The following is a 22,149-nucleotide window of genomic DNA, read 5'->3' as shown; positions in this document are numbered from 1 at the left end:
CAAAAGTAGTTTCCTACAGCAGATTCATCAAGCAGATTTTCAAAACAGTGCTTTAATAGGAGGAAGTACTCAGAATCTACCAAGCCTTATCAGCATCTCAGTACTTATGTCAGACAACATCACTATTGACTGAAGTAGCCAACATCTGCTACCCATGTACCTTCTGCTCTGAATTTCTTCAAACCTCTGTCTTCCTAACTCCTCTGCATCACACTAGGAGCACTTTCAGATCCAAGAACAGACATATATTATGACACTTAGACAAGTATTCTTGCCATTCACCTTCATTCTCGTCAAACTTAACACTGTTGTTCAAACACAGGTTGATAGTTGTCATTCTCTGTGGCTTACTCCTCTATTTTCATCTTGTAATTAGTCATATTGATTTCCTCGAGAACATCAATTCAAGAACTTTGATCTCAGGGCAAAACTCTCTGAAGACGACCTCATAAAAATATGTAAGTGTTCCTTGAACCTGCTGTGAACATAAGTGACATCCCTAAGGAATGACTAACTTCCCAGCACTTCACTGAAAGAAAAAAAGACCCCAAAACAATGAAGATTAATGGCAAAGACTCATTTATTTGTTTTGTTTTCAAAAAGAAAAAAAAATAATTTCAGAAAGAAATCACTTATCAGTGAATTGCCCAACATCACTGATCAGCATGTTGTGACAGAAGCTTGTTCTTTGAGGCAAGAACAAAACAGGCATTAAAACAAATCCAGAAAATGAGGATGCTTTCCAAACTTTTTTTGGAAGTTACTTTCTTCTTCAACAACAGAGCTTCTGAGGGAAAGTGGTCACATAAATGCTCCACAAAAAAGTTATTCCAGTTGTTGGGGTTAAACTAAGCAAACACTTAACAAAATTGTCAAGATTTAATCATGAGGCTTCTCATATTGAGCTAAAAACATCTTACTGACCTATGAAGTCACCAATGCAGCACACAGCAGGAAATTTTCCGTTCTGTGGGACTAAGACACAGGTACAGTCCTGACCCCAGCGCTGTAAGGTGACTAAATATATTTGTGTAGAATGTAGTGATCTAAGCACTCTATTCACCCGTTACCTGACCCTTTTGATTTCATCACAAGCAAGATATGTAGTAAAAAGTATATAGCTATAAAAATAAGATATATGTAGCACAAGCTTCATATGTATGGGTATCTACCTAGTGCCACATAACTTGGCATCAAACAGTAAGGTTAAACCCTGTTTGTTACAAGGATGAGTTCAAACAGTTATTCAGAGTGCAGGTGCCAGCAGTGGGGGAATGCAGAGGCAGGCCCTCCAGTACTCCAAAGACCCACCACAGGGCACAGCTGAGCCCCTCAGTCAAGATGGTGGCACCTCAGGGAAAGCATGGGTAAGAAAAGGCAAAACGCTGCCTGGCAGTGAGGGCAAAAGCTTGAGGAACAGCCCTGCCAGCACCCACATGAGAGAAGGACGTACTCCAGGTGCCCCAGCAGGGATCCCCTGCAGCCCATGGAGAGACCATGTTGAAGCAGGTATTGCCCTGCAGCTCATGGAAAGCGCAATGGAGCAGATACCCACACTGCAGCCCATGGAGGCCCCCAGGCCAGAGAAGGTTTACCCTGAAGGACTGCAGCCTGTGGAGAGGACCCATGCTGGAGAAGGCAAAAGCATACAGAGGAAGAAGCAGCAGAGAGGCGCTGTTACAGACTGACTACAGCCCCTACTTCCCATCCACCTGTGCTGCTTGGGGCTTGAGGGAGGCAGAAGAGTCAGAAATGAAGAAGTGAAGTTGAGTCTGGGATAAAGGTGATGTTCCAGTTTGTCTTTGTTTCTCACTATCCAAACCTGCTTTAACTGGTGATAAATTGATTTTCCCCAAGTCAAGTCTGTTTTGTCCATGACAGTAACTGTTATGTGATTTCCCTGTCTTTATCACAAGCCATGAGCTTTTTCATCTCATCTTCTCCCCTATCCCATTGAGGAGGGGAGTGAGTGAGCAGCTGAGTGGGCAACTGGTAGCCAGACAAGGTCAATTCATGATAAAATACTAAGTTATTTGAAGAAAACAGTATTCCATCTATAGATGATCCCAACCCCTCAGGAAATATTGGGGATGGCATAGGAAATGTCACAGAATTAGAAAAAGCATGAACAGACAAAACTGTTCTGACTCACAAAATTATTTTTATATAATATAAATATATATAAATAATAAAAGTACATGCAGACTGACTCATACAAAGATTACCAGGTTTTGGCTTCTACCAATTTGGCACACAACAGGCTTTAAGATGACTCCAACAAAGTTCTCTAAAAACAGTAACACAGTGAATGAATTACCAATGCTACATTTTAGTCAAGGAAATTGTGATAAATTGGGTTTAAAAAGAGATTAAAGAAGAGGACACAGTTTCTTTTCTACTTCAAAGAAGAAACATATACAATAAGCAGTACCTGCTCTACAGGACACAATTTAATAATCTTCTTTAGGAGAGCACCTGAAGGCAGGCACTTTTAGCAGAATATTTACAGAACTTCAGTAATAAAGCAATATAAATAATAGTTCCCAGGTGAATATAGAGAACATTTTAGAGTCTAAAGCAGCTGACATATTGCAAGGAGTTAGTTACTAAAGTTTCATTTCTTTTATGAAGCAGACAGATTCATTTATTTAAAGCTTTACTTGTGCCAAGATCTGAAACTCTTTTCCATGAGTAGGATCACCAGTTCTCAGCTTTACAGAAAACTGAAATATTTCTTTTAAAACCAACCCAATTAAAGCAATGGTACGTAGCTTGACAAAGGAAAAGATACCTTTGAAAAAAAAAATATTCCAAAGATTCACCTAATGTTACCTAAGAATAGTAGTATACCATTTAACACAAATATGCTTCCAGCAGACCATGAAAAGACAAAACAGCACTTTTAAATAGCAGCTTTATTGGAAAGAAATGCAAATGTTGGACCAACAGAAAGTGAAGCTTCCTGTGCTATTTTCCACATAGTGATAAGGACAGACCCTTGGGCATTTGTAAAATTAAGGTACTTCCTTACACTAGAAAGGTTGCTTATCAGATAACAGTGCATATGGAGGATAAAGGATTCTCTTACATTGTCAAGAATGCAAAAGTTGGGTGAAGCTTAAACAAGGAATTAAATGTTAAAGTTCAATTGCTAGAGGTAATGTCTCCTATTTATATGCTTAAGAATATACTACTGAAGTAACAATGGCTTAACTGCATAAGGCAGGGTATATCCCGAAGTAAGGTTCCCTTTTCTGATTCCCCTCCAAAATGCCCAGAAGCAATTTTCACGAAAGAGCAAAACCATTTCAGGTGTGTCCACCAGGCTAGGCAACTGATATATGCAATGGGATAAGGGAAAGAAAAGTGTTTTGCAAGACGAAATAGCAAAAGGTAAATACATACATAAAAATATTAAAAAGCATATTCCAACTTATAAATCCTATTTCTATATTAAACAGAATTATCAATTGACTGCAAGTGCAGTTGAGTGGCACAAAAAAATTGTGTAAGGTCATGTAACAAGTTTCCTTTGCAGATGACAAGTGTGCTTTCTATCAGTTCCACGTAAATCAGCCCCCAGCATCTCAACAATCAGAAAAGTTTCAATCCTTGGCTGGGATAAAAGATTCTTCAAATGTTAAGACACAAGGACAGCAATAATCCTGCTGAATATATTACCAGTGGTAATGATGAGTTCAGAGGCAGCAAAGAAATGAGAAAAACAGACACAGACACACACAGAAAGGCTTTCCGCTAGAGTTGAGGTGCAAGTATTTATCCAACACAGGCTCCTTCAAAGCACACATTCATTGAGGTTAAGGTTTTCCTCACTACAAAAAGTCAGGTAGAAGCAAGAGGTTATTGGAATAGACAGATTTCAGCTTCAGTCATAACAAACAGTGTTGCAAACACTAACCCACAGCAGCACTTTTTAACTGCTGAGCAGTTGAGGAAGCAATGGGATCACTCAAAGTGTCACCAGGTTCCAAGCTACAAACACTGCATTTCTGCCAAGGGTTGGGAATTATTTAAAGCCTATGCAAGAGAGAACCAGGACATGCACATAAAGAACCAACTCCAGGAAAAAAACTAGATACAGAAGACAGGACATTCTTTTAATAAGATACATATATCAAGCAGATAGAAAAGAGGTGCTCATTCTCACTATATAAATATTTCTAGCTAATGAGATGGCTTCTCCGAAGAATGCAGGTTACAGGGGGAGAGCACCATACGCACAAACATCTCTCATGCTTGATCTGCAAAGCAGGCTGCTTTGTTATGGTCCTTCTGTAAACGACCAAAAAAGTCTGTATAATACTAAAAGAGTAATTTTGCTGTAGTGAAATGCTTTAATACCTGTTTCCTGGATAAAAATTCCTTTCCTTAAAGAGGATAAGAACATTAACGTTATTGTTAGTGCTAATGGTTTACTTACTGTAAGTCACAAATCTGCAGCATGGGAAAGTTTATTTACTGTAGCTTACAAATTTCTCCCCTGTGGGTACTTCAGAAGTCATCTGTTTTTCAGTACCTAGTAATCAGTACAATTTGTTATAAGTCACATTATGGTTGTGGGGCTGCCTTCGACTAGGAAAAAAATGCACAATTTTAATACAATGCTCTGATTTTCCAACATAATAGAACTAGAAAACCTTTCAAGTTTGATTCCAGCAGAAAGTGAAGACAGCTATGAAACCAGACCTACCAAACTCCTTACAAATCCTCACATTTTTAAGTTTTTAACATGCTAACTATTAATCAGCACCCAACTACACACATAAGTACAGTTCTGCTGGTATGTAACAATATGAACCTTAATTCACTGAAGTTGCATAGTGGCAGCAGGTTGATTACTATGAAGAGATACCCTGAACTCTGCATCCTCAAGAGATTTACTTCCTTAGCAAAGGCAGGCACAGAAAAAAGTAAGTGAAGAGATGAAACATACAGAGAGTAATAAAGAAAGGTCACAGAGAGGAGGGCCAACAAAGAATGAAGCAAGACAAGCCTGATAAAAGCGTAGGAAGGACATGATGCTACAGTGGACTTCACGGTTCATCCACCTCAAACACCACTCATCCCCCTCCTCCACCAAACTCCCACAGCTCTTACAGCACTCATGTAGAATCTCACAAAGATTAAGCTTTCCAAGTTTCACACTTCGGAGAAGAGATCAAATATGCTTAGAAGATTATGTTACACCCATCACCCACTGATGACACAAAATTATGATCTGAACACAGAACTTTGTTTCAGGATCTGACTTGCCTAGAGATTAGTGTATTTCTTTTTTGAAAGTAGTCAACAGGATTGCAAGACCCCTTCTTTTTCATCTTCCATCACAATACAAGCCCTGAACAAGATTCTTGTTAGGACACCGATGCTGAACAAGACTCCAGCCATTTTGTTAAATGCATGAACTTTAAATTCCTACAAAAGTCATCAGCACTAAATCTCACCCAGACAGTTTTCTCTTGGTATGTTTGTTGCCATGAACTTACTTTGGTTCAGTGAAAGTTAGCGTCTGTTAAGACAACACCACGATTTGCAGGGCATCAGGCAGAAATGCCACCTCTAATATCAATTTAAACAGTTAACGAGTGAAATCCTGGGACTAAGTCAAGAAATTTGTATCATCCTCACTAAAATTAGAATCCCATGCCTAAAATCTAAGTCTATAAAGAGGAAATAACCACACTAAAAAATGTAATCTGTAGTGTTTGTTACATAATTACAAAGGCTATGAAGCTGTCTACTTTCTCTCTATTTTTAATCTTGTCATCAGTAACACCATAAAAGAAATTACAGAATGTTATTTCCCATGCTTTGTTAACAACTACAGCTCAAGCTCCTGAAAAACTGATTTAACTTGTGCATCTTCAGCATATTATTCTCTCTTATGGTTTCAAGATTGATAATATGAAAGACACACACTGATAGCAACCAATATACTGGTATGTCTCCCAAACAAACAAAAAAAAAAAAACCCACCCAAAAACACTAGTCCTTGAGCTCAACCACAAGACAGCTCCTTCCTTTCTACGCTGATTTCAAGTTCAGGATAAAGCATGCAGCTGAAGCTCAGAAAGATTCTCAAATAAACAGCTCACATAAAATATACGTGTGCACACATGCAGTAAGGTTGAAAAAACATTTTATTATATATAACAGAAGGGACGTTCTACATATGCTACCATGCATACTGGAAATATTTTAGTGAATTAGTTCTCCTGATGCAAAGGGACATTTCTTACTTGCAACAGTTTTAATCTTTCTCAAATTTTAAAAAGTAGATTTAAGAAATTCTTCTGCCTTTTAAAATGGTACGTTTTTTATACTCTGGCTGACCAGTTTTCAAGTCCTGTTTTTAAAATAGGAGTCCTCCCATTTTAAAATGGGACTTTGCATAGAGGATTCTAGTTTTTTCTAGCTGTTTAGGTGACTGTAATCTACTAATCTAATTTGACTAAGCAGTTCTCATAAGTCACTTGGTTTCCAGCCCAGAGAATACAGTATCCATGGCAAACATATGTCATACCTAATCCAGTTATCACTTCTCACAAATTGAAAACAGTACCCTAATAACATTTCTTCTAAAAAATATATTAAGTAACATTAGTTTTTCAAGATTCTCTACTTTTTGGTCATTCAAACAGGCACTTAGTATTCATCTATTCTAAAACAATATTGCTAGGTACCAAAAACAGCTTAGAGAAAGGGGAACCTCTTTGTATTGTAAGAACAGGAACCCACCTCACTAACAGGACCACATCTGCAGGTCGTGAATCAGGTTTACATGTCTGTGTATATATATATACACACACACATATGGGAAGAAATAGCAGAAATCTGTAGTTTAAAATTACAAATGAGATTTATTTTTCATTACAAATACATTAACATACCTTCATGCAAGTATGATAGATATGAAAAGTTTGTAGAATTTATAGCACAGGAGAAACACAAGCTTGCACAGTTTATAGCTCACACTTGCAGTACAAGATTAAAACCTGACAGCTAAAATGATTACAGTCTCCATTCATTCAACCTGCTCCAGAAGCTACAGCAACTTTTAGGGTGCTTTCACTCTTGAATCAGGAATACTTTATTTCTCCATCTGGCTTGTTAAAAATAGGGGCAAGTTTACCTTGAAAACTGAGTCTTATGACTCCAACAGAAGATAGCTTGAGGGCCATTTTCTGCAGCAGAGATATCATCAGAAGAGGCTTGGGGACAGCTGTGAAGGAAGCTTGAAAGAGCAGAGGCTAGCATAATTGGCAGTACATTCAGCAGTAATTTTTCAGCTCACACTGGCTGGCTGCAGTACAGCACAGCATACTCTTATGAGTTGGCAACTAACAAGATTTTAAAAATAAACTTTGGATTCTAAAAATACATTTCTGATTATTTACCTTCTAAGTTAAGACCTGAAAAAGAAAATTGCCAGTATAATGAAGCATCTACTTCACCAATCATTACAGCTAATAAGTTACCTTCTAAAACGGCAAGCAAGATTTTCTTGTAGTCACTTGTCTGTAGGAAAAGTGTAGGCTAAAGGTGTTTTACATTAAAAATTAAGTTGTCAATATTTCAGCTACTCAAAAACCTAATACTAAAGCACTTACAATGAAACCATCAGACAAAAAAAAAAGCGCCTTTCTCAAAAATTCAACAGTCTAGTTTTCTGAAAAATATACATGGCATTTACTGGCACTTGAAATGAAAGGCAAAAGACAAAATGAATTTATTGGAAAGAAGATTTGGTTACCTGCAGGGGAAAGAATCTGAACTTTTGCCTCAATATTAGCTTGTCCCCCTTGGGGAAAGATAAAGGTAGTAATACTCAACTATTATTTGGCATCAGAACAATGAATACATGTCTAATCAAGAACCAGTGGAGGCACTAAATATGCCAAGTATGATATACAGCATTTTCTATTAGGCATGTTCAGTTCCAAAGTTGTAAACAGTCTTAAGAGGTACTGTGAAGCAGTAAATTATAATAAGTGTGGGACACAGCAAGAGTAAGATTGTTAAATTAATTTCCTCTGAAAACCCAGTGACAATAACTAATTTTCCTAAAGCTACAGTACTCTTTTCCATCACTTTTAAAGCTTACAGAGCACCACTAGCATAAATCTGATATGTAAGTCAATTCAACTTTACTTTCTCACATCAATAAGCAATAAAGTACCCATTAGAGATAGGATTACATGAACATGCCTCAGTTCTCATCTGTTTAAATACTGCTGCTGACAGTTCCAGAACCCAAGTACTCAAAGTACTCTTTCAGTGTACAGCTGTTTTAGTGCAACTTCTAAGCAGGAAATCCCAAATTATGCAAGAAAAAATTCCAGTAAAAAAATGCCAGTTCATATGCTTAAAGGAGAAAAAAGCAGCAAGTAATCCTCAATAAAGCCCGCCAGCAAGCATTGCCAAGAGATGCACTGACATTCTAGACTGAACAAGCCATTTACTCACACACTTTTCTTTTTCCTTTATATTTTTAATTCTCCAGCAATGTCCACAAGAACTGTTTCAAGCTACAGGAGTTCTACCATATAGCAACAGTTCATGTTCTTACGTCAAGACCTGCTGAAAAATCTCACTAATTATTTTGACTACTGGTTCTTAAATGCCAAATACATGATGACAATTGAGAGAATAACACAAGTACCTGCAACACACATTTGTCTATGGCTCATTTAATCACTGCTTTTACAGCTGAAAATTGGAATGCTTGAGAAGTAGGGAGAAAGAAAAAAAAAAAAAAACAAACAAACCAGCACCTCCAGTTCCTTTGAGATGCTAAAAAAAAAAAGAAAGAATTTTGAATTAGGCCCAGCAGAAAAATCAGCATCTTCCAACCCTGCAATCATTACTTTCACCTTTTGAAAAGTTCCTCTTGGTTTAACAGCCCAAAAATGAAGTCTTAACAGAGGCCTCAAGAAATCTGATTGCCAGCAGCCGGTACATTGTCAAAGCATGCAGTGTTAAAATCCCCAAGAGAACTGAAGGTACCAGTTGGAAGAATAAAGTTGAAGTTAAGGCAAAGAAACTGGGTAACAGTGCAAACATTGAAGACTAACAAGAAAATGTAATACCTCAGGACAATGGGTACTATTTACTTGTCAGGAAATACTATGAAGAAACCTACCATCTAACAGCAATGGAAGAGGGAGGAAAACTTTCTTGAAACACAGACTGGTATGTCAGAACTAAAGCTAGAAATGACAGCTAGTGGCTGACATCAGGCTACACAAACAGAGTAGTAAGTTTTCTGTTCCCCTATACTAACATACTTCAAATTTTGGGTAGTCTTCCATGGGTCTTTCCAGGAAATTAATTTCCTTTCTGACAAGAAAGCTATCAGACCACTTCCTGAACTAAAACATTTAGAATACTAAGACAGAACTAAACATACCTGCCTGGCCACACAAACAATATACAGGCATTAGAACCATACACATGGCTTACATCCTTGAGAGAAGGCCATTCTTAAAAAAATTCGAAAGGGATAATAGACGAAGTGCATGAACCACCCTGATCATAGCCTATGTTTCAGGATTATTTATTTCTGAATAATAAAAAAGATTTTATTATATAGGCAAATCCTTAAGATTTCATCTTCTAGAGGACTACATATGGCAATTCAATTGAACCCTGGAAAAGGTTCTCTCTGTAACAGGAGAATTCATCTGCTTTGGAAAACAGCAGTATCAGAGCATCAAGTCCCAGCGACATGCCTAAATCATTTGTGAATTATGCACTATGAAGAAAAAAAGCCAAAACCCAAAAACCCAAAGGGTGGGGGATCCTAGCTGTTCCAAGTGGTATCTAACGGTTGCAAGAGAGATCCAATTTTGTTACTGGTTTAGTGCAAAGTGTTGCAGACCTATAACAGACTCAGTTAAACCTCATTTTTAAATGCTTATGTCTAGCTTGGTGTACCAACTGAACTGATGCACAAAGATACAAGGGGGAAAAAAAATGAGCCATAGCATTAAAATGCTACAGCCTGGCCAAGAATATGAGTAACCTGATACACAGTGCCAGAGGTCACAGCATCCACCAACAGCACTGTTCATGCAAACCATTGAAAAACAGTAATAAAGTAGTCCTACAAAGAGGCACTAAGCCAGCATCATCCCAAGAGAAAGAACACATTTTTTCAGTTACCTTGCCAATAACCTCCGCACTGTATCCAACCCCCTAAACATTAAAATCTGGAAGAGATAATGATTCTATAGCAACCAGCTGCTGAGATATTTTTCAAACAGAATGAACTGAATACAACTGCCAGATACTTTCCCAACAAATTTAACCTGTTCCTAGTGGGAGGAGAAATGTATGTTCACTGCTGTGATTCAAGACACAGTGCAAGTCTGAGGTCATAACAAAACTAGGACAATTTAAAACAAATCAGATAACCAAGAACAGGTAAATAGACACACACACACAAATTGTAGGTATGTAAGTTGCTGTTACCATCACTCTTTAAAAAGCATCTCCTCTGAAGTAGCACTTCTGTGAGACTTTTTTCCACACTGGTTACTCCCATCACCACATGACTATCAGACCAACTTTATTAATACTTCTATGTCCCCTGTAAGAGTCTATTAAGAAATCTTCTGGAGATTCAAAAGTCACATGAACATGTCAGCTCCACAGTGGTAGTTGCGCATATAAGTAATCTGGATTCTGTAAGCTCTCAAAAGAAAGCAGTAATTTGGTTGTGTCTTTGTTTAGATGCAAACACTCCTGCTGTAAGTTTCCTGATGTGCCTATCTATAACAAGGTTCAATCTCCCTAGTGTATGCCTATAAGCACATCAGCTAAAGCATTTTTATTAGCAAAACAAGAATGAGAGACCACGAGAATTCAAAAGCATTGTTTCCCTTATCCCATATACAAGACACAGGAAACGTCTAGGTAATCTGCAAAAATAACTAAGAAAGATCTAGCCTAATATTAAGTTTATATACATTGTCCCAAAGTGCGTATACTCCAGAAGACTTATTTTAGAGGTCTACAAACCAAAAGAAAGGTGGAAGCCACCTAACTAGGTAACCTGTCTGTTTCTTTTCATCGCAATAGGGCTTTGTTTCTACCTAAATCTTCATAGAACAAAGTCTTTAATCTTTAATGAGAGACAAAGCCAAGCTAATACAAGATGGAATTATTGGTAATTATATGCATCTGGTTCCATAACATAGTACAGGGATAACAAATGAACTCAGCAGGCAGATACAATACCTTAGTTAAGACAGGATCCCATTTTTCCTCTTTGGCTAATTTTGTTAACCTAGTGTTTTTCCATCTCTCTTTCCCAGCTGTAGAGCATGTCTGCTTACTTCAGAAAAGTACCTGAGGACTACCAGAAAAGCCAAGGGTTTCCTATTGTTCATGGCCTTGTACAGAACTGGAAATTGATGCTACCACCCTAAAAATGAGAATCGAACCAAACTAAGTTTGGAAATCTGCATACTGGTGTACCCTGGCTATTTCTAGCCCTCTGCCCTTTTCTTGCCCTTTATTTTCACTGTCTTTTTAAACCTTTCTAGCTAAAAAGTATCTCAGGTGGAGAGCAATTGCAAGCATTGTTCTCTTTGGAGGATTCAATTAACTGGTTTTGTTGTTGTTGTTTAGTTTATTATTTTTCCCCCTCCCCTTTTTTTTTTTTCCTTTTTGAAGCTGGGAAAGAATAATAAAGCATATAAAAGGAAATGAAATTTCACAATAATTTCAATATGTGGTCTTCCTAGGTTTCATTTCAGAGCACAAAGTTTAGTAAAGTCAACGTTCTTGATTTGTTCTTGCAGGTTTTTGACAGTTTGTGTTGTTTGTTGTTTTTGTTGTTTGTTTTTTTTTTAAAAAAAAAAAAAAGACTACATTTCTGTCACTGTTTTGAACTTCCCAAGCAGAATGCCTAATTTTGATTTTGAAGATGACCATTTAAGAGATTCAGCATGACTATATTCCCTACATACACTCCGGAAAGCTATTTTAATCTAGTTGTTGCCCTGCCCCAGCTAGCCTGTACTTTGCTTTTCCTAACTAAACCCAGGTGGTTTAATTCAGGACTGCATCAAGGTAAGCCAAGAAAAGCAGGAACTTGGCATTGCCATAACAAATTCCAGAAACTAGGAATTAAGCAGCTCCAGCAGGGAATCCCCTTTTCCTTGGAGCTACAGTGTAACATTTTCCTGCTTGAAGCATGTAAAGCAGGAAAAAAAAATGCAAAATTATTTCTGAAGCTTCATATGCTTGCTGGTTACAGAAACTGTATCATCTATCAAAACCACCAAAGGAAGAATCCTCCCTCTTATACAAAAGTCCTTAAAATTCCACAACACACAATAGGCAGAAGGTTTATTATTCCGCTATCAATGGAGCCTACCGAGTATCCAGAAACAACTACCAGCTGAAAAGACTACAGTCTTTCAGTCTGCTGAAATTTCAGCTAACATGTCATCCCTGGAATACGTTCAATTCCTCAAGCCAACAACTAGTAAGAGCCAAGATGCAGAAAGGTCACAGCTCCATTTCTCTTATCCTTGCCTCCAAGCAAGTGGTGAGACCAGGAAGGAAAAAAGAAAAATGATTCTACATATTCCTACCCTTTTTAGTCCCACAATTCTCCTTTCCCAGTAAGGACTCCAAGGTCTGTATCAAGAAACAAGCAGGAGCAGAGTGAAACCAGCATAGATCCTACCAGTTTGTCACCTGCCCATAAAATTCTGAAATCTCATATTGAAACCTAAAGTTTTATGCTGTAGTTTGACAAAGAAGCAAGCAACAACGTAAACAATGGTGCCTAAATACCCAGAGATACCATAACACATCAAAATTAGTCTTTGCTGTCCAAAGACCTTACCCAAATTAAGAGTTAGACTCCATAGGATCATGTGATGTTCAAATCGGAAAGGCTTGCCTTCTTTCTTTTGAAGAAAGGCCTTTCAAGTATTTTCAAACTTTTCTATTTTTCTCCCACAACACCAGTAGCTCTAATCTGGGGGCATTAAGATGTTCTGATACTAAAACAGCTAGTCTCAGATGCACACACCCCCAAAAAAATACTATGCTGCTTTTGTTAAACCAATATTCCTTTATTTCTTTCTTACTCACACAGCATGTCAAATACTACCACTTGGTTCTGGACAACAGGCTTCCAATGCAAATTTAGGTTTCAAATTCCATTTAACTGCCCGTACAAATGCTATCACTAACTAGTCCACAGTCTTCACCAGGATCTTCCCAATAACATCACATGAAAAGTCTTAGGTAACACAAAGAAATTAAAATAAAACTTTGCCAGATTTCCTAAGAGAGAGGAAGAATAGTAATGAGCACCAAACCATCAAGATCTTACATAAGTCTGTAGAACACATCCGGTAAGTTTGGAGAGGCTTTGGTTGTGGGTTTTTTAGTTAGAAGACAGTTTTACTTAGGGACATTTCTGGGTTATTATGTAAATACTGATGGGTTTGTTTGTAAGTTCTAAAATAACAGCAGGTTAAACCATTCAGGTTAAACTCACCCAACTAGTTAATACAAATAAGCTAATTTTTTAAAAGTCATACAATAGCATGTCAGCAGTTCAGAATAGCATTGAGTACTTGACTCAAAAGGATGCATCTTCTTTGCTCCTTCCAAAAAAAAAAAAACCAACCACAAACCAAAATTATTTTGTTTGCATCATCTATAGAGAACACACATTTTAAGCAATCCCTTCAGATTTAGATGTTGAGTTTAAATAGTAGCACCAAATGTACGTTTGCAACACATTTAAGGAATCAATCCATTGCTGCATTTGACATGTTAAAATCAGCACTGTATCTGGAGTATTTCATATTTGTTTCACAATAGTGGATTCCAGTTATTGTGCAGAGCTATGGGACTTAACAGTTCATCTATAACTTCTGATTTTGCAAAAATGATGACTAATTAATCAAAAAAGCATGGAACTGTTAAAATGAAAATGCTATACAAGCCTCAACAACATTCAGATTAATCTGATAAGAACTTGATAATGAAGCATGTTCTGAGCAGGGATAACACCCTCAGCAGCTTCCTATCAGCAAGCCTGGTTCAGAGACCATAATGGCCCAATAGTGGGAGGAACCCACTATTAGAGTGGGAGGATACAACTATTTTAGTTCCACATCAACTAAAGATCTCTTCAGAAGAAGTCCAATATCAGCCTCTTTGTACAACTAATGCCATCTGAAGGACTCTTGGCAAACAGGAATTTTGAACATTAAGACAGACATACTGATAAGCCAATGTCTCCTGACCTCAGCCAGTTAGAGCTTATCAGTAATGCCAATGTTACAGCTAGGCAAGTGCTACACCACACAAAAAAATGAAATGCATTTGCCTTTTTCCTCTGGCCACTCAGCACAGTTTGGCAATATTTCCTTGAAGCAGTATCACTTTTCAGCAGACATGATCTACAAGACAAACTTAATTTCTATCATATTTCTTAAAATTAGCATATTATGTTCAACAGTAGGTTGGTATTTGTTCTTTTACAAGCTTATTAGATTGCTTACTATTTTAACACTTCTATGTTTTGACGTCTTCCTCTGACTTTAGAGTTTTACAAACCAGAATTAAAAAGAGACAACTATAAGGAATAGTTGGAAAAGAATGGGGGAGAACCTTGTTACGTGTCTGGTTTTTAAAGTTAGTATTTGCCCAAACACCTACAGCAACTGAAATCCACACAACTTCATTGTACCAAAAAAGTCTTCCTTCTCATTGTTTATTATGCTATTCTGCAATTTGAGCATACACTGAAGAACAGAGGTATTAAAATGGAATGCTGCTTTGTGAGAAAATTTTAAAAGTATTTCAGGCAGCTCTACAAACTCTTTCCAGTAGTTTATTTTACAGTCTTTCCTTGCTGGGATTGGTTCTTACAAACATCAATGGAACAAAATCAATTAATATCAAAAAACAAAGCTTAAGTAGGAAAGAACACCTGCCACCCTTCAGATACTACTGACATATATAGGCCCATTAAAGTGAAAAAAACCAACCCAGATATAAGAGAGAAAAAAGAAGAAAAAAAGAATAGATAAGAAGAATGTTGACTGGTGAAAGCAAGGAGCTAGGAAAGCAAACATCGCAGCAGCACAGGTATAGCAGGTGCACAGAAGGACCAGACCAGAGAACTGTTACCTAAAAAAAACCAATTACACTGGATGCCCATGCAAAAACAAATAAAAACCCCAAATTTGAATATCACAGGAGTCTACCTGTCTGCCTGAGAAAACCAGAGCGCCAAGTTTATCCAACTGGGACTCACACGTGATTCAAAGAAAAAAAAAGTCAGTATTTTGTTCAAGAAATCAAACTATTACGCCATCCCCTTTGGTAATGGCCAAACTACTGACATTTTATTACAAAACAGAACTCTGAAGTTGTCAGCTTTCGTTTATGATTCTCTGTAAGAAAGAAAGAAATCTTACTTCCCAAAAATATCCTGAAGATTTATGGAAGCTATTAGAACCTTAGACTGGGTAATTGAGCTTCTGTCAATCTCCTCACCACAAACACAGGAATCCATCTGTACACAGCTGAAGGCCGCATGCTTGCAGGGAACTCTTCACAGGTGCATCTATATATTGCAACAGATTCTCTTCAACTGCCAGCTTTGTATGAGCACAAGCTCATGTTCATACAGAATAGCTTGCAGGATGAGGGCTTAACAATGTGAAGCTAATATCTAAATATTGTGTAACATAACTGCAACTAGGATCTGTTCAGCCTTTCTCATCTTTGGCTGCAAGACTGGCAGAAAAGATAACACTGAAGTTTTGACCAATCCTGCCATGACCTATCAAAAAACTTACTTTAAAAAACTTACAATATTATACCTCACAGTTTACAGGGCAGTCCATATTCCTGTGCTTGTGAATTTGAAATTGTAATACATAGCTAGGAAACATGAAAATATATTTTTACAGTTACTAATAAGAGACTTTTTTTATTTAAACACCTCAAAACACTAAATTAGCTCAATCGTATCTTCAGTTTTCAGATCAAGCATATGAACAGCTAACATACAAGCACTAAGTTTCCAAAACCCAACTATAAGTGTTAAGTTATACCATAATATGAAGACAGCCATCACTGATAAGCATCCAAGTGTCCTTGTATAAATTCACCTTGACCTTTGAAAGTTAAGCATTCAGCTGACTTTACACAGTTTCTTCAGCTAAATGGGCATCCAAGACTGTTCTATTCTGTATGGACATACAGTTGAATTACCTTCATAGCAGTCAATACTGAATTTCTCCTTTACAGTTCAACTGACAGGGCAACTAACAAAAAGTTAATGTATACTTCCCAGGATAAGCATTATTTAGAAAACAATAGATACCTTTGTTTCTTTTAGCCCCAAGATGGGTGGTTGCTCTTTCTTAAACTTACAACTAGACATAATTTTATTATTTTTCTCATATACTGTTTCTAGGTATTCACTGACAGACTTAAAAGTACTATCAGAAATTAATAAAAGTTCTTTTTTCTCCAATGCAACTCTAACATGGGTACCTTTGGATCTTAGCAGGCTTTCAGAATCACAGAAGGAATGCAACAATTCAATTAGCATATCTGCTACCATTGACAAACCTTTGTAACATGTTGTAAAACTGTAACTGATTTACAGGTTTTGATACATTTAATGTATCATTTAAGACTTAGCATGCGGTCTTTACCTCAAAATCTTAACAAGGTTCTACACATGGTTTTGCCCTTGCTTTGTGATCAGAGACAAGGAAAACTGCCTGCCGATAAGCTATTACAGTGGTGGTCCTCAAATCCTAATAAAACTATCAGCACAGAAACTCTGGCTGTCAGATTTGAGAAACTGGAAAACTGTTTTCTATGTTACTTGCCACTCAGTATCTTCAGTAAGTGCTCACAAATACAGCTTTAATTTTAATGCAGAGATGTTTATTTTAGTCCTTTAAGTCTTAAAAATTATGTTGAAGTTATCTGTGGGTAGTTAATACAGTGAAGGTAATTTTGTTATGCCTAACACACTGTTGAGTAAAAACTTAAATAAAACTAAATCACAACACTAAACAGTCAGAAATTGACTGCTTCATCCTCTAAAAAGTGTAGGACCAGAACAAAAAGATAAAAACTGTGGTTAACTATCAAGTATGTTGGGAAATCCAGACTACCTGGTCACAGCACATGCGATTCCAGCTGTAAGTTTCTACTATGAAGTATATATTCCATCAAAAACTTGACTTCCCACTGTTTTATTCTCAGTTGTAAAATGTGGGAATTACTTTTGTAATCTTTAGAATCATCTTTAGAAAGTATGGCTAAAAGATAAGCAGACCAGTAAACTGGTCCAAAGATACTATTTTAGATTTATTGTGTGTGGTTTGAGTTAGAAATATTCTAAATGCTGTAAACAAGTCCTCACATATACCTCAAGGTCACGGGCCATGGGTATATTTAATTGTTGTAAATATTATTTACAGTTAAGTATGGAAGTACAGAAAGCAATGTACTACACAAAGGAGTTTCGCTATGAGTCCTCCAAAGAAGTCCCAATCGCTTCGGGTGGCTCACCAGGAACCCCCTCTCAGAAACCATGTATTTAAACCCACGTGTTATGTGCATTTTGGAAGTATATTAACAACTATTACTACAAACCGTGCATTTATGTGAAGCAATGTAAAATGTATCTTGAAATGATGCGAAGATAAACCACTGTCCAGTCACTTACAGTAGATCAGTCATCCTCAGGTCTAGATCCTTAAAAGATATTTAGGTAAAGAAACCCCATGGAAATTAGGATCTACCCATCAAAATGCAAAGGAAAACCTGAACTCTTGAGACAACAGGTCTTCACTGAAATTATTTTAATAATTTAATAATTAAATATTTTAATAGTATTACTAGGGCTTGCTATAATATTAGCACTGGTATATTTATCTATAATACTAGAACATACCATCAAGCCCATGATTTTCAAGGATTGCCATCACGCAAAAACTTAACTCTTGGAAGTTCGTAATATTTAGACTTCAACTGTCAAAACTGTGGTTACCACAGATATCCTGTGGGCACAACCAACTATGTGAGACAGAATGGGGGGAGATCGAGAACTGCTGCGAAAGATAAATATACAGCAGAGATTTAGGTTTCAGGAAATGAATTGTATTTCAAAACTCTAGACACGCATTTTACAAACACAACACTTGTGAAAAGCTGACCCTACAGAGAAAAGGAAAGATGACCCCTGAAGCAATCCTAGCATTAAGCCAATTACCTTAGAAACAGCGCATGAAAAAGATAATATCCAACATATGTAAATTAATACATTTAATAAGAGAAAACCAAACCAAGTATGTACTACGTCATTTAGTTTTTCTGCGTTTTGACTGATTGCACTGAAGGGAGTGTTGTAAAAATGCATCTTTTGCATCAGAAATTTAAAAAAACCCAAAACTTTCTTCCTGGGGAAGACAGAGGATACCTCTCTTGACTTCTCCCCACACAAAATTATTTAATGTCCTTACATTTTCTATTAATCCTCTGAAACTGAAGTAGACAAATTCCAGTTTCAGTTGTAGAAAAGCATTAAAGATAAGTAATTAGAAACTAACCTCTCCTATACAAATGATGCATGGACTATCAAGAACTTGACCACCTCTATCGCTTGCTCACATACAGTGCTAGGGATTTGTTCTAGACACGTGGATTAACTAGACATCTAAACGTACACTCCAAAACTATACAATTTTTGTTTTGTTGTATGAAGGATTGGCAAATACAGTTATGAATACTGCAATCTGCAATTAAAATACCAAGACATACCTACAACAAAATGACACCCAAAAATAATCAGTGGAACCCGTTACATTTTTTTTTCAATTTTAGAAAGTGTACTCTTAAAGACAGGGTAAATACTTTTGCCATATATCATACAGAAATGTTAGCACCTCACAGTAAGGTTTTGTGTTCACAAGTAATCTATCATTAGATCTCAGACTGGACCAAATTTCTAATTGTCTACCACACCACCCAATTTCATGCTATGCAAGTAAAAACAAAACCAACTTACTGTGTAGGGGGCATTTCAAGTTCAGCAGCTGTATTAAATACAATAGCAACAAGCATTCAAAGTTTCTAGCAGATAACAGTAGCAGAAGCAATCTTTGTTTATTTTTACAGTAAAAAATAAAAATAAAGATCTGACCTCTTTGGCTCCATGCTTGTTAACTACCGAGCCATCCCCACCTGAAACATGTACTACATACAAATCAGTCTGGCTATGTTTTATTCTACTCTATTACTAAAGACAGTACAAAGAAATGTTCATAGCTGGTAACTCCCCATGACCACCTTCTCCCCACTCCTCAAGCCATTGTTCACATTTTCCTTAACTTTTTTATTTTCCCTTTTATTCTACAAATAGCTTATATTCCTATTTTCCCTGGTGCTATCGTACTGAAAACTAAAATTACAATCCATGATTACAGTATAAAGATGGACCTGAAAAGGCTATACAACATCATAATTTAGAATTATTTAATTGCTAGATTCACATTCTTTCCTGAATCCAAATCTATCCTAATTGCATGATTAGAGGTATTAAGGAAAGGGCACATAGACTTTCCACCAAACAGCTAACAGCAGCAAGAAACAGAGCAGGCACTTCAGGTCATTAGCTTATTTTGAGATACCAATTCTTATTTTACTCTAAGTAGTTATTTCACTGAACCAGGATATGAACGAAAATTATCAAGAAAACACAGCTACCCTGAAAAGGATCTTATCTGGAACGAAAGACAGAAGGATATTATAGAGAGAACACCAGAACTCGAAGAATTAAGCATGGTTTGTCAAGCAGCAAGTGCAAAGAGAAGCCTGCTCAGCTCAAATGAAGTTCGAGCTTAATACACTGAAGAAACTGTTCAGAAACAGTTCATCTGTACGAAACATGACCCCTGTAAAGCTGCCAAAATCACTGAGAGCATACAAGTACTAATCACGCAAGCTAAAATGGCTCAAGCTGCTTTGACTTACATGTACGCCTAATGCCTAGATGACTACATATCCTAAATTATAAGTTAACAAAAAGAATGCATCTGTTTTCTTTACCTGTACTTCTGTATGTAATCAATACACCTCATCATCATCCACAAGGAAGTACACCCCCTACTCCTGTACTTGGAAATCTGAATACAGCTGACATACAAGACTCCTCCTTCCATACCTCACTCGCTCAAGCAGGGCTTTGGAGATGCAATGTGAGCATTTTAAACAGACATAATTCAGTAATCAATTAATTGGTATGTTATCAAGTGTACTGTATAAAAATATCACCAGGTTGTATTCATTGAGGGAAGTTACTGGTTACTAGAACAAAAAGGCAAAAGAAAGAAAGGTTGTCAAAGACAGCATGAAGTAACACTGCAGTCTACACTCTCCAGAGTCATCAGTATCTAAAATATAATTTTGCTTTTTGATTTAGGAAAAAAATAACTGACTTCAAATATTTTGTTAAAATACATAGGTTATTACCTTAAATAATTACTGCCATACAAGCTCAAAACAAAAAGCATACTTTAGAACTGGGCGGTGGGAAGGGGTGGAGGAAAACAGTGTTTCTTGCTTTACTGAGTACCACACCATCACATCGGGAATGCTAGTTATTTTCCTAACAAAAATTATTTACTAACAATATCCTTTAATGTACTATGCAAGTGCTTTCCCTATCATGACATCCATGCCCCACAGAAAGGTAGAGCTGACAGAAAATACTGTTTTCTAAAAGCAAAACCCACATTTTTTTCAAAATAATGAAGCAGCTGGATCGAACCAGAACAAAAGATGTCCACAGGAAATATTATCCACAAAGTTGTCTGCTAATCCGAGGCAAACAGAAACGAAGGGACAAAAAACTGACCATATACCGGTTTCCTTTCCCTGACGCCCTGACAACATTCCCTCGTTCAATTGGTCGTGTGCCCTTTCCAAGCCGTCAGGGATAGCATTCCTACTTCCCTTCGCACTAGGGCGGACCGTACGCGTCGAAGGGGCAGGGAGCACAGAGGACGGAGGCGGCAGGAATAATCGTTATTTAACACAGTAAAGAGAAACCCGCTACCCGCAGCCGCACAACCCACCCCCTGCATTCCACGTCCGAGATCCCCCGGAGGACACGGGCGGCCGGGACACGGCTCCCCCCGGGAGCGATGGCTGTCTTGTGACGGCGGGGGCTGTGCCATCGCCGAGCCAGCGCACACGAAGCGGGGCGCTCCCCCCGCCGCATTGCCCCGCTTTCCTCTACCCACAAAACCATAGCTGCGAAAACGGCATCGGCCAAAACCACCCTGGTGAGGTGCCAATAAACATTAAAAAGAATAATAGTGTAAAAAAAGCCCAGCCCGAGGAAGGCAAGCAGCGGCGCCCGCCCCGGCGCGCAGCAGCCGGCGTGCACACACAGCCGGCCGGGGCCGGACCCGCACAGGGGGCGCATCCCGTGGGCGCCCGCCTCACGGCTCCGCGCCCACCCCCGGGCCGCCCACACCGGCGACGACCACGGCTGCTGGGGCAGACGAGGATGAGCCGGGCGCCTCGCTCCGTGCTGGGCACCCGGCGCCTGTCAGCGGGCCCGGGTACCGGGACACGCCCGGCCCCCGGTACCGCGCGGAGGCGGGGGGCGGCCGAGGGAGCGCGGGGCAGAGGCGCCGCCGCTCCACCGCAGATGCCCGCCGGGCGCCGCTGGCCTGGGGTGAACCGTCGCCCCTCCCAGTGAGGGTCCCCCGCCTCCCTCCCGCCCGCTCCCGCCGCCGGCGGGCTGTACCTCATATCTGCGCGGGCCGGGGGGCCCTACTCACACCCATGGCGACGGCGGCGGGGATGGAGGAGCCGGAGCGGCGTCCGCCACCGCCTCCCCCAGACGCACCATCCCCTCCCGCTGCCTCCTCAGCCACCGTCTGGCGGGCGGCGGGGGGGGAGGAGCCCTGGCTCGCGCTTGCCCTCACAGCCGCCGTACTGACGCGCGCAGCCGCGGCCCCCCTCCCGCCCCCCGCGCGACGGGCAGACGTGTGCCGCCAATCAGAGGCCAGGAGCGCCGCAGAGACCCGGCCTCCCCCGGCCAGC

The 22,149-nt window shown here is 38.8% G+C and overlaps 1 protein-coding gene across 6 annotated transcripts in view; it reads right to left on the bottom strand.

The window, feature by feature from the left end:
- Positions 1-22,149, bottom strand: part of ITSN1 (intersectin 1) — a 136,584-nt gene that overhangs the window by 114,249 nt on the left and 186 nt on the right. For 4 of the 6 annotated variants that reach the window (XM_056328931.1, XM_056328934.1, XM_056328935.1 and 1 more), the window contains exon 1: positions 21,851-21,988. The exons of 1 other annotated variant lie outside the window; for it this stretch is intronic. The gene's annotated coding sequence lies outside the window, so the exon portion shown is untranslated. Of the gene's footprint in view, positions 1-21,850; positions 22,009-22,149 lie in introns of those variants that run through there. One more of the 6 variants, XM_056328933.1, reaches the window with a different exon arrangement.

Source organism: Falco biarmicus, chromosome 2 (genome assembly GCF_023638135.1).
Source record: "Falco biarmicus isolate bFalBia1 chromosome 2, bFalBia1.pri, whole genome shotgun sequence".
NCBI classification, from domain to species: Eukaryota; Metazoa; Chordata; class Aves; order Falconiformes; family Falconidae; genus Falco; species Falco biarmicus.
Note: the sequence above shows the minus strand (reverse complement) of the source record. Positions and strands in the feature narration are given on the sequence as shown.